The sequence below is a fragment of the Bidens hawaiensis genome, unplaced genomic scaffold, assembly GCF_021521415.1.
Source record: "Bidens hawaiensis isolate Kalapana, Puna unplaced genomic scaffold, B.hawaiensis_p1.1 tig00019557_1, whole genome shotgun sequence".
Classification (NCBI taxonomy): Eukaryota; Viridiplantae; Streptophyta; class Magnoliopsida; order Asterales; family Asteraceae; genus Bidens; species Bidens hawaiensis.
In genome coordinates this window covers 120,608-140,190 of record NW_027492970.1, presented here as the reverse complement: position 1 = coordinate 140,190, position 19,583 = coordinate 120,608, and the positions used below count along the sequence as shown (strand labels likewise).

At 39.0% G+C, this 19,583-nt stretch overlaps 2 pseudogenes across 1 annotated transcript; both read right to left on the bottom strand.

Annotated features, from left to right (window-relative positions):
- Nucleotides 1-974: 974 nt before the first annotated feature.
- Nucleotides 975-2,715, bottom strand: LOC143558552 (rop guanine nucleotide exchange factor 2-like; annotated as a pseudogene).
- Nucleotides 2,716-6,071: 3,356 nt separating this feature from the next.
- LOC143558568 (K(+) efflux antiporter 2, chloroplastic-like) lies at nucleotides 6,072-12,153 on the bottom strand (annotated as a pseudogene). The gene is made up of 19 exons (XR_013139770.1): nucleotides 10,500-12,153; nucleotides 10,309-10,345; nucleotides 9,759-9,893; nucleotides 9,541-9,631; nucleotides 9,169-9,305; nucleotides 9,028-9,087; nucleotides 8,829-8,948; nucleotides 8,676-8,744; nucleotides 8,474-8,539; nucleotides 8,249-8,338; nucleotides 8,010-8,114; nucleotides 7,791-7,919; nucleotides 7,487-7,696; nucleotides 7,258-7,407; nucleotides 7,070-7,123; nucleotides 6,888-6,946; nucleotides 6,609-6,675; nucleotides 6,344-6,520; nucleotides 6,072-6,202 (listed from the first exon to the last, which is right to left on the bottom strand). The product of XR_013139770.1 is annotated as a K(+) efflux antiporter 2, chloroplastic-like (transcript).
- Between the last annotated feature and the right edge of the window lie 7,430 nt (nucleotides 12,154-19,583).

Here is a 19,583-nt window from a genome sequence, read left to right as displayed (position 1 = left end):
AGTTTTAATTATTCAAACTCAATACAGAAAACCTTTTTACTTTTAAGTCCAAAACTTTTTCACATTCTGCCTAAATTTTTGTAACTATGTGGCAACCTTCCTCATGTTCAGCTTGGGTTGGCAGAAAAAGCATTTATTTCCTCCTCATGTTCAGCTTGGGTTGGTAGAAAAAGCATTTATTTGAAAGGAAAACAACTTTTATGATGTATTATAAATGATATAGTGAAATATGATATGTATGTTAATTACAGCTGTGAGAGTGAAGTCAAAACCCCAATCTGATTGGTTAAAGTAGAGCCCACAGTATCAGTTTCAGGTAAAAGACAAGAGGTCTGTGACAATATGCACCATGACTTTCACATGATCAATCAGTTGGAGTTTGCATATTATTTTTATGATCATCCATCCATCCATCCATCAGCCTGCAATTTAATTACATTCAATTTCTTCTCTTTTTTTTTATTTTATTTTTATATGTTCATCAATAACCTCCTATCCTTGTTCTTCTAACTCTGGAAGAAGGTTTTCTTTTTTCACTTTTAACCCTTAGCTGCTGAATTTTTTTTTATTCTCTTGAGGAGAAACCTATGCCTAAATTTTCCATCCTTTTTTTTTGTTATTGAGAAGATTTTGATGCATATATTGGATTTGCAGGGTGTATAATATTAATTAAGATCAAGGTGAAGAATGGAAGGTGGATCTGAGAAAGTGAAGAAAGAGGAAATTAGTGTGAGTGTGAATGAAGCTTTGAAGAAATGCTTAGAAGAAAACAAACAAGACCATCATCACAAATGCAAACCAAAAGTAGAAGCTTTCAACAACTCCTTTCCCAACAAAAAAACTCATCCTCCTCCTTTGAGACTTAGGAGTGGTTCATTGACTGATGTATGATTCATACACATTCATCAATCTATTTCTAAACTTGGAACAAATTAAGCTTCTTATCAAATTAACAATTTCTTTGTTTGTTAATGTTAACATTCTTGTTGTTGATTTGTCATTACATCTTCAATCCAACCAACTATATTGAATGCCAACCCTTCTAGAACCCTTGAATAGCTTTCCAGTATAGCCTGTCCCACATCCTACATTCAAATAATAATAATAACAACTAAAACATTTGTTTCTTTTTCAGAATTGATAGGTGTGATCTATATCAAATATCAATCACTTGCCTTGTTGTATTTAATTTTGGTTGTTTTAAGCTTAACAGCAGCATTTCTGCTCTTTGGGCCAGTAACACATTCTTGTCACTCTCCATGTGTTCTCTAATCACTTCCCATGTACGTCGAGCATGCCTTTTGTCTCCATGTCAACATCGACGCCTCAATACGATCGGCTAACTCAAGCGCCTCATGTTCTGAGCTTAAGTCTAGACTATCAACAAGGTGTTCAGGGGAGAATTTGCTTGTCGAAATCATGTAACGGTATATTGTGTCCCCGACACTTGTTCGTCCACTCTGAAAAACAAAGCCAAAAGATTCGTATTAATTCACTTAATTTAATTTTTAAAAAAATAATAATGAGTTTTCAGTACCTTAGGTAGTGAAGCAATATATGTATATGGGGAATTTTCATATCAGACAGAATGCTGCTGTTGATACCCATTGCTGCTTTGTGTATTTGATTTGCGGAGTCACGCTTCTGTCTCAGATGTTTCTTGGCAGTCTCCGAGAGGCCGCCATCTGGCACACAAGGCACCGGCACCCACCATTTCTCTTCTTTCCTCTGAGCAAATGACCCGTTCCGTTCATCATCATACCAAAATTCTGTTTCTTGAAAACTGTCCAGTATTTCCTGCAATACAAACATAGGATTCATTTTCCACAAAATTCAAAAGATATATATTTTGTAAAAGTTAAATAAATAGGCTTTTACGATGAGAAGTGCGTCAAGCTTGATTAACGCGGGCAGGTTGATCTCTATATCTGATCTAGGCCGGATACTCATCATCTGAAAATTATTTAAACAGAATATATCACAAATTACTTCAAAACAAGGCACAAAATGCATAATAGGGTACCTACCTCTATGGATTCTCCGTTTTGCAAGGTTTGTGACGACGGGACGAATTCAAAGATATAATCACATACGGATAATAAGCAAGTCATTTCTCTTTTCCACATCATCTTCTTAGGTGGAAACAATGGTTCTAACCTCTGGTGTTGCCCAAACATGGAAACTACAAGGATTGATATTGATATTGATTAAAGAAAACAAAATATATATATATATATAAAACTTGTTATACAAAATCATCTACACATACCATAAAGATTTGTTATAGCATTAGAGACGGTAAGAGCTGTGGAGACTCCTTTGCCGCAGCCCGACATATCTTCCCCTAACAAAAGCTTTGAAAATCTCTCTTTCATCATTTCAAACTCTGCAGGATGCATACATAGTTATAATTTAATGTAACATGTATAATAACTAACTGAATTACAATATATATATATATATATACCGACCCAAGTTGGAAGGTGTTTGATCGAGCCGCTTGTGATTATTATGTCTGATTGGTGCGAATCGTGAAAGGGTTGGGTGGAAAGAGGATACGGGAGAATATGTCTCTGATGAGGTGCTGTTTGTTGATTGCTCCGAAAAAGCCGAGTCAGTTCTAGTATAGCCACTGCAAGTAGGTGATGATGATTGATTAATATCATGATCCATTGTTGATGTCTCAAAACACACATCAGAATCTAATTTCTCCATCTTATTGTTGTCAAGTTAAAAATGATCAAAGCTTTAACTAATTGTTTGAGGTTCCATTCAAGTTATATATATACATAGACTGCCATTAGTATTTAAATAAAGAAACCTTCATTCTTCTCAAAGCTTAGACAGAACACATGTTTTGTAAATATTTTAAATACATTCACAACAGAATTCCAAGTTCAAAAGGTCAAAACATTATTTTATTATATAATATAATACAATATTCAGGAAGATAAATTAAGAAATGAGAAATGTTCAACATTTTTTTTGATAAAAGACAAATATAAGAATGATTGAATATTGTTCCTTTTTTCTCACATACATTTTAAGTACTGGTCAATTTAACTTTATTTTATTATTTGAATACACATTTTATTTTTACTAAGAAAATATTAAACTATATCGAAATTAATATAGTTGATCAAAACATGTACAAGATTACATTAGTTATATTAAATTTGAAGTGTTTTTTTTTTATAGCATCGTGCATGCCATTAAAGTTGAATTTAATTTCTTGGAATTATTTAATTGGTTAAAATTAATAAATAGTAATCAAAGAATGATTGAAATATTGAATGGTTCCTGGAGTTGACTTGGAGTTAAACATAAACATAAACATAAAAATAATAAATAATGGTAGATTGGTAGTGTGTCGATGGAAACGGCATGAGTTTTGATGTATGTATGATAGACTAATGAAGTAAACACATAGTCGGCAAAGGAAAAAAAAACTATTAAAACGTCAACTTTTTTTTAATATTTAAATCCAAATTTTCTATTTTCTATGATCTTACTTGAGTAATTAAGTAACTCCTCGACTGAATCATAAGTAGACTGACTGACTGACTAGGAAGCTTAACCCAATCATGTATTATCCACCTTATCTCCTTAATAACCTTGCAATTCACAAATAGGTGTGGTGAAGTTTTCATATCATCGACACAAAACGCACAATACAAGCCATAAAAAATAATGCCGGGTAATGAAAGCTCATATTTAGTTGCAATTCGATCGATCAACAATCTTCAAATAAGTTAGTATAAGGACCAGTTTGAGCCCAATGGCGAAGGTGTACTTGCACTTGATGATCCATGTTGTCAGGCTCCCATCTTAGAATTTCACCCTAGAATCGGAAGACATGCCATCACAGCCTTTCCACGTTCAAGTATCTAGATTTAAGGATATTGGATTTAAACACGTGCTGAACTCAATTTGAAGCTGGGTAAAGTTAAAATATAAAGGCAGACAAAAGTGAGAAGTGAGAAGGATTTCTAACCACACAAAAAACCTCTTAAAAATAAATAATAAAAAAATCATAACTCAAAATATAAATAAAAAACGAAAAAATTAAAAGACTGACAATGTTTCTGCCATCATTCCAATTCAAAAAAAAAATAAAAAAATGCCCTAACCCACTCTTATGTCAAAGCTTGGTCTAAGCCTCATGACGATGCTAACAAAGGACATATGAAGTTGTGAGCACAATATCCTTTGTTGCAAAGTCATATATTTAAACAAACGTAATTATACAACCATTTGGTTTTATTTTTGACGTCTCGCTTGACCAATATGATAGTAGAAGGTTGACACAATGGGATCTTATAGTTAAAACCAAAAGTTTGGAGGTTATATGTATGTTTAATCGACTTTGGATGACTACCAATTTACCCATTAGATGGATCAAATTTATCACATCTAACTAACGCTATAAAGTATTAAGTTTCCATATTTCATACATATTTCACAGGGCAGAATGATATGAGCTTCTTAGAAGCTCATTTTTAAGTAACTAAAGTTAAGTATTAGTTTTGTATTAATCAAGATTAGATGTTTGACATTGATATATTATGTTTATTACATTATTATTGTCTACTAATTAGGCCCATTGGGCTGAGGGTTTGTGGAGGTAACCCCTAACCGGGTCTGGCCCAATAAAGGTTAGGTTCATGATGGTAGCCATGAAGTCCCTATATAAGGAGTCTTTATCATACATTGAAATGACCTTCTCTTGGACCCTTGGCTCCCACATATTTTTGTGTCTGTAAACAAGAGTTCATCCTCTTAGCAGTCACCTCCACACCCCCACTTTTCTATAGAAGATCTAAGCAACCGGAGAAGAAGATCAAGGCAGTGGTTCGTTCATCATGAAGACCGGGGAACTTGGACATGGATCCGACCCGGATCCATTTCATGTTTCTTCAATTAGTTTTGTATTAATCAAGATTAGATGTTTGACATTGACTATAACTAAAGTTAAGTATTGGGTTTGTATGAAGGTGCATTGACATGTCTTTTAAATCGAACATGGTTTGAAATTCGCTAATCCTGGTTAATGTAAAATGTTATCCAAAATGCATTTCTTTAAAAGAATAAATCAACACTAATGCAATGCAGATTTTAAACCATTTCCAACAGTGGCTTCCTTTTTCAGAAAGATTGGTCCCGCAAAAGGCTCGTTAAACTGAATATGCGTTTAAAGATCAAAACGAAGGCAGAGTTAGTCAACCCTAAAAATCTGGGTCGATGTACTCAAATGGTCAAAACAGAAAGCTGCATCAGCTACACATGCAACCCAAAATCTTTGTCTGTACAGTTCGTATGAGGGCCATAAATTACCATACACCCTCTAGTTTTTTCACATTTTTATTTATTTTATTATTTTTGACCATCTTTTATGATGCAAGTGTCCCTTCACTGACTTGGTTGTCATCGGTAGAATCTGAAGGTTGACTTTTAGGTTTGACTACAATGCGAGAAAACCCGTAGCCTAGAGAGCTTCCGCTAGTTTCACACAACTGCAAAATTCAACATTTATGTGCCGGTTAAAGATGTTATAACGAAAGATTATTCAGTTATAAAGATATTTCAAGATGTAAAATGAAATGGCGAAGTGCATGCCTCAGTTAGTTCTGAAAGGTGACGGGATCTAAACTCGTTGATTGCAGCTGCTATCTCCGACATTGGTAGTTAGTTTAGCCTATTAAGAGATAAAAAAAAAGTCATGAACACTTATTTTCAATAAGTTATCAGCTATTAAATAAAGTGAGCATGTAAAGATTACATGTGGCACAATGGGTGGATTGTGCCTACAGGTGAAAACCGTAAATCATTTTAAAACCTTTTTGTAAGTTAGCAGTTGATTAACTTGACAACAGTAATCTATATTATTAGTATAACAATCTGGTTTTTGATAGAACAATTTAGAAGGTTGTATGCGTTAAAAATAGCGGTGGACTACTTTTGACCCGTTGGATAAAACATCGAAACAAAAAGATTTACTGCAAAGTGTAATAATAAAACACTTTCACTAACTTACTAGTACTTTTCCGGCTGGTTATTTTTAAAAGAATTTTCCTCACAAAAACAATCACTTAAATCAGTTTATTTCAGCTGTAATAAACTGAATATGAGATACTATATTACTTACTTGGGCAAGAACAGCGGACGCTAACTGCAAACTCGGTTCTAATGTCTCGGGCACAACCTGCATCAATTGTTTACTCAAGGTCAATACGATGTGAGATTGTTAATAGAATAATAGAAAGCAACTTATATGTTCGTTACCAATTTGGCAATTTTACATATAATATAAGAACATGAATAGAAGATGGTAACAGAAATATACCGCTGTTGCACCAGCCTTCTCCAGATTGAGTCCATGATCAACATCATGAGCACGTACAAAAGTCTTCACATTTGGGAAATACTTGCTGAGAGCCCAAACTGTTCTATAATTTGCACCAGGTGTGTCTAAAGTGATTGCTGCAGCACAAGCTCTTTCTGCACCAATCTTATGCAATACCTGGAAGTTCAAGTGCACAAATTAAACATCAATGATTGGATTGATTCCCAATTATGTGGTTTTCAGATGTGACGAGAATTAGCTTCACCTCTCGACTACCAGCATCCCCAAAATATACAGGAAGGTCAAGTGCACGTCCAACTGCTACTCGATCACTGATATTATCAATTAATAATGTCAATAGATTATATATACTTGGAATATGGTAAACCATTGAATTACTCATCACAAGAGAACAATATCCCTTTTATAATTAAATGTTGATTCCATAAGGTGGAAATTATTCTTATATAGTGTTATTGTCTTTTGATGCAAGAAGTAATAATAACAAAAATAATATACTACTAAATTTATCAAAACTTCATACCTTCTCACATCAAGAGCAACAAATGGAATTAGTCTTTCAGAAAGAAGCTGTGCAATGATCTGAAAGAATTGGAAAGTGTATAAATAATAAAGTAAAAACCACTACACTAGCAAACAATAAAATGATAATGATCATGTCCATCTTATGAACAATAACAAACACAATTAAAAATTGTGATGTACCTGGCCAACACGTCCAAAACCACATATAATGATATGATCTTGCAAATCATCAGTCTGAAAAATAGGACAAAACAGAGTACAAAGAATTAGCCGATTTATCCATATAAGTCTCAAAATCACATCATGACAGCAGAATATACTTGATAAATCAGACATGTATTCTTTTGGTTTAATTACTTGAGGCATACCTCACTCTCTACAGGTAATAAGCTACGAACATCTTGTTGTTCAAAACGAGATGCTATTAACTGGCCTCCAGCAGCTAACCATGGTGTGATTGCCATTGAAATACCAACCACAAGAAACAGCAAAGAAGACAACTGAGAAGTCATAATACCCTGAACACGGCATGAATGCAAAGTTATAACAAAAAAAATTAGCATTGATTTATTGGCCAAAATAGCAACTGATGCTAACCTGATTGACCGCTTCACCAAACGCCACAAATGCAAATTCTCCACCAGGTGCAAGCAGAAGACCAACTCTAATTGCAGATATCAGTGAGATACCAAATAGCCTACCAACTAAAGCCACAAGTATGGTCTTCCCAGCAATCAGAAGCCCTAATGACCCCATAATAACAGGAAATTTTGAAACAAGAAGTTTTGGATCAATAGACATTCCAACCTGAAAAAATAGTTAATGTTATTCCTTATTGTTATCTACAAAAGGCCTAAGACCCTAAACCAGGCATTTGTTTGTCAAAGGTTACAAAACTTACTGTCATAAAAAATAGGCCTAATAAAAGGCCACGATAAGGAGCAATATCTGATTCAACCTGCAATGAGAATTCGGTTTCTGCAAGTAGCAAGCCAGCCAAAAATGCTCCTAGTGCCATGGAAAGACCAGCCTGTTTCATTTATCATGAACCAAAAAAAAAATGAAATATTAATGGCAAAAGAGATTTTCATATAATTAAAAATATGCATAATCTGTTTACCCTAGCAGTAAGGAGACTTGTTCCCAAGATAACCAAGAGAGTATTTGCCGAGAATATCTCTGCATTTTGCATCTCTGCAATTTGTTTATAAATTGGACGAAGCAACTGCAAGTAGCAAAAGAAAAATAAGCTAACTACCCAAAAAAATGTATCAAAACCTTCTACCAAGTGCAAGTTTGACCCTATATTTTTCATATTATCCTAGACAGTTAAAACTTTCAAATATGCAAGGAGCTTACCAAACGTCCTCCAGCAATAATGGCACTAATAGCAACAACTGCCTTCACAGCAGCCAATCCAAGAGCTTCAGCAATTGCTTGGAATCCAATCTAAAATAAAAAAAATGTCATCATGTTACCAACCAACTTCTATGTTAAAATAAACATGGCTAAAGGTAATAAAACATAGGGAAATTTATGGAGAGACTGATCATATGAATGGCGTGTGTCATTAAAAATATTTACCCCTCCTTTTGATGAATTTGGTGAAATAAGAGGTATAAGAATCAGCAAAACAACAACTGCTAAATCCTGACGAGAAAAAAAAGACAAATAAGCAGTGAATTAGAAATGATAATAATGTACAAATCAAGGTTACATGGTAACACGGTTGTTTAATTAAATTAGGTGATAAATGAAACATAAAGAAATGTTTACAGTTAGACACCTGAAAAAGTAAAACAGAAAATGTAGCTCGTCCATGACGTGACGTGCTTTCCCCTCACTCCTGCAATACCTGCACAAGTAGAAAGATTCATATGAATTTAACTGTTAACCAGTGGATAAAAGACATAGAATTATTTACACTGCTGGTTATTACCTGGAGGACAACAGCAGTTGAAGATAATGCAAGCCCATTACCAATGACGATTGCAGCAGGTCCTAGCTGTCCACAGACAAAGTGGGCAACCAATCCAACCACAGCAGCTGTCGTCAAGACCTGTGTCAACAATGACATAGATGCTATGTCTAAGTGGGACTGTTCATAATTAACTACAAAACAATAAGTTTGCAATTACCTGAACAGAACCTAATCCAAAAACATATTTCTTCATGGAACTCAGCCTTTCAACAGAAAGCTGCACAGATTGTATAGTTTCTTCAAATACAGATGCAAGGACTAAAGATAAACTTGAAGTAGGCGTATAATGTATACAAACCTCAAGGCCAATATTAAAAAGTAAGAAAACAACTCCAAATTCAGCTATTGCTTTTGTAGCGTGTACATTACGTATAATTGAAAGTCCGTATGGTCCAATCAAGATGCCTGCTGTCAGATACCCAAGAACAGGACTACCTAAACACACAATTGCATCAAAAGCAAACCATTAGGTGATGATATAACCTTTATAAGTTCTACACTCAATATATAGGTTCACAAGTTTGGGACATGGTCTATTGATTGATACGTTTTTACATATACTTCCAATGGCAAAACATATAGAAAGAAACGAGTGAAAAATAATATCAGATAGATACATCAAGAGCAACGCCTGCCCAAAACTAGTTGCAAACATTAGAATTTTTAGTACCTCCAGGAAGTTTCTGGAATATAGGCACAAAGATAACACTTGCAAGTAATAACCATACAATGTCCAATAGGGAAGCTTCTTCTTCATTTATCTGGATACATTGAACACGCAATCAATAAATAGCATTCACTGCAGAACTTGAAACATACTGCAGATGATAAAGCAAAAAAGTATAGAAATAATAATTAAACAAAAAAAGACAAAGAGGAAGAGCAAACCCCTTGCTGAGGAAGCATCTCAATTAGCTTCTTAATTCTCTTTGGTAATTTCCTTATTTGTTTAACTAACGGTTTAGCATTTGATGACACTTCATCAATGCTGGTGGTGATAATATCAGGTTGTCGAAATAGTTGCTGGATATGTTGTTCTCGTTTTAGCCCTGCTTGTGGTGCGCACATATGATGTATATATGTGTGAACCCTCGGGTGGGCAAAAGTGAAATTGCACTAATTTTGACGTTATTTTACTAATCTCGTGAAAATAACGTTAAAAGTGACGGACGGTTAATCAGGCATCATGTAGTGGCGTTGATAGCCGAAAGACAAGGGTACATGCACCGATCAGCCGGTGTCCCGATGATTGAGTGCTATGTGCCTTATGTCCAAGGCTTGATGCAAAACTACTATCGAGCCGGGGGTCTCACCGAAAGCAGCCTCTCTATCCTTATAGGGTAGAGGTAAGGCTGTCTACATCTTACCCTCCTCAGACCCTACCATAGCTTTGCTATTGGTGGGATATACTGAGTACGATGATGATGATGATGATGACGATGATATGTTGTTCTCGTTTAGCATAAAAAGCAAAACTGGTGTGTATATAAGCATCATGCAAAAAGAGGAAAACAACTTTAGAACCAAATATTTCAAAAAAATAATAATAAATAAATAAAACCACTAAGCATCAATTTTTTTTCAAATGTTTTTTCCTTCTGACAATGAACCAAAAAAAAAAGCACATACCCGGCACCAACAAGCAAAGTGCCAAGCACCAGCTTAGGCATTTGCATTCTTGTGGAATCAATTAGCCACTGGAAAAATGAAGTTGGAGTGAACTCCGTATCATCCTCTGCAGAAGAGAAAAATGATGCTGAAAAGTAACGGGAAGACTTTTTTAATAATGTCTTAGGTGAATTTATCGGTGAGCTGTCTTTGGTCAAATCCTTCTGCGTTTCTGGTTTTTTTGTTTGATTTTTCGCTTTTTCTGCGTCAATTTCAGTCTCTTTTGATGGTATTCCGTTCTCTTGATCACTATCATCAGAAAATCTTGACTCTTCAAACATTTGGCTATCGGGTACATCCTCAGTTATGAAAGAACCCTCAATGCCGTTCTCCTCAACTATAATCTCAACTGAATTTTCTTGAATGCCCTTATCCTCACTAATTGACTCATCAGCTAACCCTTCAGAATCATCCACATGGGAAACGGAAAGCATTTTTTCAGCTTTCTGCAATGCGATCTCAGCATCATTGACACGTTTGGTAGCCTCGAGTTCAAAAGCAACAGCTTCCTCTGCTAAAAGCATTATATTTGCCACATCTTCCTCGGCTTTCAAAGCATCCGCATGCGCTTTATCTGCAAGATCTTTAAGTACATCCACTTCTCTTTGCAAATCCTCTTTCTTGTTCTGCAGTTGAGTCAATGCACCCTGACTGTTTTCTAATGTCAAACCACACTCCCGTACATCTTCCTGCGCAATACTGACAGCTTCCTCTAGTTCTCCCATTGGATCCGCCTTTTCTTCTTCACTACCTTTTGCAGCTTGTAACGAATCAAGAGCTACTTGAAACCTAGCTTCAGATAAAGAAAGAGCCATTGTTGCTCTCTGAATAGCTTCTTTAGCAGCAATCTCGTCATTCTCAACCTTTTCTATAGAAAGCAAAACTGAATTGATCTTATCTTGAGCAACTGAAGCTTCATCTTTTAACGCTATTGCTGATTCTGATATTCTTTGAGCTTTCTCTTCAAACATGGTACTATTGAGTTGAGCAATTTCTAATTCCTTGAGTGCATTTTGCAGAATCTTTTTCAATTCATCTACACTTGGGTTCTCTAAGTCATCTTCTTCATTGCCATTATTTGAACTATTCATCTTTTCTGGACCAAAATCAGTTTCCCCTGACGAGTTATCTCCACTAACACTCTTGATAAACTCAACATCGTTTTCAATTCCATCAATATAAGCAACTGAATCGTTTCCCTGACAAGTTACTTTCACTCCTCTTGATGCCTTAAGTGAACAAACAGTGCATTTCGGTTTGTTATAACTCCAGAAACAACTTTTGAATTCATAAGCAAACAATTTACTTGAATTAGCAACACTGCAACTAGACGCAATCAATTTCGTCAACTTCATCCTAGGCCCAACTTTGAAAACAGGTCTTGTATTGCTGCTAAATACTTTATAATCAAACCTTGAGCGCACAGTCAGCTGTCTTAACGCTCTAGAACTAGTAACTTCACCGCAATGACTTTGAAAATGATATGAAATGTCCATTACCGACAAAATTATTCACCGTCTAACTATATATTAAGATTAAGTAGGTAAAAGCAGTTCTCATACGGGTGCCCTGAATATCTGTTGAGGCGAAATGATTTCAGACAAACATGAGATAAATCATCCAAGATGTAATTGAACGAAATGATGTGCCCAAGTACTACTTTAAATAAAAAATGACAGAACATACTACATATGGATCTGTATGCATGGCTTAAGAAAGAATCAAGTGTCATCCATGAAATTGCTAATCTTATTTTTGTAATTTAATAATATCACATTATCATTAAATAAAAATTGATTTTATGTTGACTGAATTAGACAGAGACACATACATGGGGTGAGCTGAATGATGTAAACATACATGTGATATAGATATAGATATAGATATAGATATAGATGGATCATACATACATTTTTCTACTAGAAATTAAGACAGAAGAAGCAAGCAGAAACAACTACTTACTGATCTTCAAATCCAGAAGAAGAAGATCAATGGCTGGATGTTTTCAGGAAGAAAAGAAAAGAAAAAGTTAGGTTACAAATGAAATGAAAACAACCAGGTGATGACGTCACGCACCTGCCCAATATTAAAGAAAAAGAATATACGGCGAGATGCCCATGCCCTATTATGTAACAACAAAAAATATATTAGCCCAATATGAATTGGTACTACTCCGATCTAACCAAAACAAAACAATCTTTGTGAAATCCAAATAAAATAAACAAGAATAATTATGTCACATATTAACTCTCACACAAAGTCGCTTTTTGTGCCTCTGTAATAGTGGTAACTGATAAGTACTCAAACTAGGTGCAATTCATGGGTTTAAAGACGACCATTAAGTAATTTACTTTCATGTGTTTTTGCAAATGAAGCTATTAAATAATAGCTAAGGAGATGGCTTGTAACGGGAGACCATTGTCAAAGAATCGAAATTAAATCTTATGATTAAATGATGTAATCAGCATACGCTCTGATACAACATGTTGGTTATATCGTAAACACGGGTCAAAATCACATAACCATAATCATTTATTCAATTAATAAAAATACATTTAAGTTAGTGACTTGTGGGTAACACGTTCTTTAATGAGATGATGAAATCATAATGATTCTAGTAATGATGTCTTTGAGTGATGGATAATTAAGAGAGGTGTCATGATTGGTGTTCATGAGAGTTTTTTTTTATCAGTGTTTATTAAAGTTTTATATTACTTGAAAAAGCACTAAACCACCCCTCAAGATCTAACACGTTAGTCCGAGAGTTATGGTCACGTATTCTACACGGGGGGTTATAAAACATTCTTGGCGCAGACAAGTGTAACCTGCAAAACAGAACACCGTGAGCTCGTTACGAGGAATGGGGGGGGGGGGGATTCTCTCGTAACCACCCTCCGGCGTGAGAATCAGTACTTGATAGTCTGAAATAGTCTAATTTGACAGTGATAGAAGGAGAAAGTATATCCTTTACCATTTGGAGGTTCATTGGTATTTATAGCCGGAAGAGAGAGAGTGTGACCAACCACCTTGTCAGGTTCTCCACCAATAATATTCTCCATTCATGTGATTGTGGTGGTTGGTGAAAGTTGGTGGGCATCATGGCCTTTTGACAAGAATGTGATTGTATTGTTTGTACCATTTTTTATGTGTTGTCAAATACTCATTGGTTTGGTGTTTATCCCTAAGTGGGTTACCATCTTTTTGTCCCATGCTTGTGGGACCTTTTCATTACTATTCCCGAGGTGTAAGGGAAAGTTACTTTGGACTTCTATTCTTGGCGTCATGCACTACGCCTCGCGTTAGTAGCATGCTAGCGCATATTGTTCCGCCTGGCGTATGTAACTAGTTTTATACTTAGCCAAATGGTGGGTTTCATACCCTACCTCTACAAGTCCCCCTAGTCCACAGTCACCTTTCTTTCAAGAAGTGGGGGCTGTGGACTTATCATGGGCTTTTGGTTGTGCGTTCACCGATTTTCGTCGTTGGTTTTCTTTTGTGGATGATCCCACATGTTCGTCGGGGTGACTTTATTGATTGTAACCGCGGTTTTGCGGCTAATTTATGTTAAGTTACCCCGTGGCGTGGCCTATATTGGCTTGTGAGTTATCGTAAATCATCCCGTGACGATGCCTGTTTAGGCGGGTGATTTAATTTAAATCGGCTTTTGACGTCGCCTGGTTTGGCGGATGATTTAGTTTAAATCGTCTCTTGACGTCGCCTGGTTTGGCGAGTGATTTAGTTTAAATCGTCTTTTGACGTCGCCTGGTTAGGCGGATGATTTAGTTTAAATCATCTCTTGACATCGCCTGGTTTCGCGGATGATTTAGTTTAAATCGTCTCTTGACATTGCCTGGTATGACGAGTGATTTAGTTTAAATCGTCTTTTGACGTCACCTGGTTTGGCGGATGATTTAGTTTAAATCGTCTTTTGACGTAGCCTGGTTTGGCGGATGAATTAGTTTAAATCGTCTTTTGACGTCGCCTGGTTTGGCGGGTGATTTAGTTTAAATCATCCCTTGGCGGAGCCTTGTTTGGCGGGTGATTTAGGTTAAATCATCCCTTGGCGGAGCCTTGTTTGGCGGGTGATTTAGGTTAAATCATCCCTTGGCGGAGCCTTGTTTGGCGGGTGATATAGTTTGAATCATCCCTTGGCGTAGCCTTGTTTGGCGGGTGATTTAGGTTAAATCATCCCTTGGCGGAGCCTTGTTTGGCGGGTGATATAGTTTGAATCATCCCTTGGCGGAGCCTTGTTTGGCGGGTGATTTAGGTTAAATCATCCCTTGGCGTAGCCTTGTTTGGCGGGTGATTTAGGTTAAATCATCTCTTGGCGGAGCCTTGTTTGGCGGGTGATTTAGTTTGAATCATCCCTTGGCGTAGCCTTGTTTGGCGGGTGATTTAGGTTAAATCATCTCTTTGCGTAGCCTTGTTTGGCGGGTGATTTAGGTTAAATCATCCCTTGGCGGAGCCTTGTTTGGCGGGTGATTTAGTTTGAATCATCCCTTGGCGGAGCCTTGTTTGGCGGGTGATTTAGGTTAAATCATCCCTTGGCGTAGCCTTGTTTGGCGGGTGATTTAGGTTAAATCATCTCTTGGCGGAGCCTTGTTTGGCGGGTGATTTAGTTTGAATCATCCCTTGGCGGAGCCTTGTTTAGCGGGTGATTTAGGTTAAATCATCTCTTGGCGTAGCCTTGTTTGGTGGGTGATTTAGGTTAAATCATCCCTTGGCGGAGCCTTGTTTGGCGGGTGATTTAGTTTGAATCATCCCTTGGCGGAGCCTTTCTTGGCCAACACTTATCTTGTTTGTTTCCTTCTATATGGATAACGTATGGTTTTGGCGTTGATGGGTGAATTAAATGCAAGTCAGTGAAGTGACTGCTGGACGTGACAGTTTGACGACGGTTGCTCTGCCCTGCAGGCTTTCTGCCTGTGTCAGGCGAGTGGGCGAGGATCCCAGTGACGCGCCCAGCTGTAACACATATCCTCTGTCACCCTATTATCGTGGAGTTTCCTGATTGGGTCACGTGTCAAATATCCTTTTTGCACCCCCCCCCCCTCATTAACTGCGATTAGTATAAATAGGGGGAGGTTACACCGTTTAAGCATAATTTTCACCGTTTTCTTTCCTCTAAGCCTTCTTTATTTTATGGCTGAATCCTCTCAATCCTCTAAAAATAAGAAGAATAATAGCATGGAGTTCGTCGGCTGTCGTATGTCTGCCGATGACTTCAACAGTGTGGTCAGGGTGTACAACATCGGCCCTGAGTATGAGCCTGAGTTGCCTGCCTCCGGCAAGACAGCTCGTGAGGCTCCCACCGAAAAGATTGCCGTGTACCGGGAGTACTTCTTTCTGGGTAATTTCCGATTGGCCCTTACCCGGTTCCTGGTGGACGTTTTGGATGTGTTCGGGCTGCATCTCAGCCAGATTCATCCGTTCGCAATGGCTCGTCGCCATTTCGAATATACCTGTCATTGTCTCGGTATTACACCGACGGCTGACCGGTTATGTGCTTTCTACCGGTGGCGTTTCGCCCATGGGTGGTACAACTTGCATACCCGTCCAGGTGCCAAGGCTATGGCCTTAGATGCACCATCGAGTTTGCACGAGTGGAAGAGTGTGTTCTTCTACATCTCTGCGCGCGTGGTTCCCCATCCCATGTTTGTTATGGATGTGGAGGAGCTTCCTGAGCCTTCCGACTGGTGTAACACTTTGAAGGCCAGCCTCTCTCCAATCCATCACTATTCGGAGCGCGCGCTGGTGTTATTCGGCATGAGCCGAATTTGGGATGATGCGGCATTTGTGCCTATCATTCTTAACGGCGGTCAAGGTTAGCATCATTTTTAATTTTTGCTCCCAAGTGTGGATTGTTTCTACGATGTTTTAACTTGGTTTTCTTTCAGAGGTTGACGACCGTATGCTCCTCCTGCAGCCTGCGCCCGAGGGCGTCAAAATGTTGGGGCGGAGGGAGTTAGGTCCCCGCGAGGAGCCAATCCTTGCTCGGACCGCTCGGAACTTTGTGTTCCCTCTTCCTATGGGGCGATCACCTGCATCGCGACCGCTGCCACCTCCTAGCTCTGTTACTCTTCAGAGTGGTAGGTTCAACTATTTTCATTGTTTTGCTTTTTATTTGATCATTTTGCTAATTTCTCGTTTTCTATTTCAGGTAGAAGATCTAACGTTGTGCGCTTTCCTAAGTGCAGTAGTAGAAGCGCACAACCCGGTTTGGGGGAGACGGTTGCGTCTCCGATAGACACCGCCGCGAGAGACTCCGTGGATGATGATGACGATGTCGTCATGATCTCCAATGTTCCTTTTGAGGAACCGGCGCCTTCTTCGGCATCATTGCTTGAAGCACTCGGTGTGAGTGCCAGCGTGGCGTCTTTCCCAACCACCCCCGCACAGGCTTCTGTTGGCTTCTCCTCGCCAACAGGTTCACAGCCAGTGGTGCTGCGTCTTCGCAGTCTACATCGGGTGCCACTCCAATTTTGGTGGCTACTGATGTATTTTCTGCAGCTGCAGCTTCTGGAACCGTTGTGGATACGAGTTTCGTATCTACCGGTCCATCATCATCTTCTTCCTCCTCTTCACTGGGTGGGACGTTCACTGTTCCACACCATTTGGGACCCACCCCAGTGATTAATGAAGATGATGAAGAGACGCCCCGCGTCTTCAAGAAACCTCGTCTCGGTGGGTTCGTCAAGCGTAGTCTTGTGAAGTCACCAGGTATGATTTTTACATATCCCTATTTGTTTTTATTTTATTTCAGTTGTCTCTAAAAATCGTGTTTGCTTATCGCAGGCTTGTTGGCGATTTCTTCATCAACTGTTCCTTCCGCCACTTCTGGCGTTACTTCACCTCTGGCGGCCCTTTTTGCCAGTTTGCCGTTGATGACAAGTGTTGGCAGCTTGTCGGAGGCTGGGCCTGCTGTACATATGCTGACTTTGCCGATGATGACGGGTGTGGTTGACCCGTCTGAGGCCGAAACCATTGTGACGACTGTCAGCGCGTCAACTGGGTCAATCCCGGTTGTCTCACCACCAGCCTCGTCTACTCAACCGATGAAGGCGATTGTGGACGAATCGCCCAAGGTTAGTCTTGAATCAGCAAGCCTTTCTGTTGCTGATTTTTTGAAATCAAGACAGTATTCACCAGACAAGGGTTTTATTCTTGATGGTGATGAGGTTGTGCCGTTGCCACCTTTTAAACTTGGTGCGACGGTACAGGGTAAATTTTTTGAACTCTCAGGTAGCAGCAGCGGTGGCTTTAGCGGATGTTTGAGCGGGGGCGTCCTTGACGTGGATATGGATCCCCACGATTCCATGGAGGCGAACCAAATTTTCCGCCCTCGCTGGACCATTAGCTGCGGCACTAACTTTGAGGATCCTGCTACTTGCTCTGAATATTTGGAGTATGTTGTTCCTTCTGGTGAGCGCATCGCTCGTAAGATCCAGCCTCGGAGTACTTTGTACTCTGACACCGCTTTTCACCAAGTCCAGGCTTTTTCTTGTTTCGCGGAGTTGCTTCGCGAGAACCGTGCCCTCCATGAGGACAAGATTGAAGCCGGTACTCGTATGAGAGAGATGGAACATATGGTGAAGGAAGCCGAGGCCGGCGTCTGGAAAGCCGGAAAAGAGTCGTCTGATCATCGCCAGGCGTTAAGCGCCGTGGAGGCGAAACTGGCGAAGGCTGAGGCTAACTTTGAAGAGTCTGCCCGCGAGCGCGCTGCCCGTTATAAGGAGTTTGAGACTGCGTGCAAGAAATCCAACGCTGGTCTTGCAGACGCACGCAGTCGCGCTCTTGTTGCGAAGGAGGCTTCCGCCCGACTCGAGAGTGAAAATGCTTCATTCCGTAAGCGTATTGAAGAGTTGGAAGCGGAAGCTGCGTTGAGGAAGGCGAATGCTGGCAAGCTGGCTGACACATTGGCTTCCAATGAGGAAGCCATTAAAGTTTTGACTTCTGAGCTTGCTGCCGCTACTGCTGACCGCGACTGGTTGTTGAAGCATGCTATCCGCAAGGTATTACCTTTGTCCCCTTTTCTTCGATTTTTCTTTTTGTTTATCCTACTAACTATTGTTTTTTATGTAGGTTGCCCAATGCATCATTAGCGATGATGACTTTACCCGCTGTGTTGGAGTCCTCGTCAATGCTTCCCAACAGCTTGGCCATAAGGCTGGTTTCCAAGAAGCCCTTACGCATATGCGTGAGAACCTTCTGCTCGAAGCCTACGCTCTTCATGCCGTAGATGTGGACAAGGAGTATACTGCCACCGAGATAGAATATGACTCCCTTACGTTCCCTATTCTCTCGCAAGTTGCTGAGTTTGCGAAGGAAGAAAATGGCGTGCAGCTGTTGAGGAACTTGCTTGAGCCTTCGCAAGTTGGGCCTTCTGCCGCTCCTGCCGGTAGTCAAGAAGATAGTGTTGCCGTTGACTCTGGGAAGAGTATCAACGATGTAGATTAGGCTATGTCATCCTGGCTTGTATTTTACCTTTTTTTTTCTTTTGTATGCAGCCATAGGTGCTCTCTTGTAAAAAAAATTTTTATTAATGAAGTTTGTTTTTGTGAAATGCGAAGTATCGTTTCCATTCAAGTTTAACCCTTGGCATGTTTTTACAATTGGAATCGATTTACATATAACACTTTCGCAATTGCGCTGCATTCCATGTTCTAGGAATCGTTGAGCCATCAAGATGCATCAGAGTGTAGGCGCATTTTCCCAATACTTTCTTAATCTGGTATGGGCCTTCCCAAGATGGGGCTAGTTTGCCCTGTGGTTGTGCTCTTGATGCCTCGTTGTTGCGAAGAATGTAATCTCCGACATTGAACTCACATATTTTTACTTTGGCGTTGTAATACTTTTGTAGCTGGCGCTTGTAATTTTGTTCTCTCATTGCCACCAACTCTTGTCGTTCTTCGAGAAGCATTAGGTCTAACTTCCTTTCAGCATCATTATCTTTCGGTAGTGTGATTCTTGGTGAAGGAACGCCGACTTCGGCGGGGATCATTGCTTCGTTACCATAGGTTAGGCTGAACGGCGTTTCTGCATTGC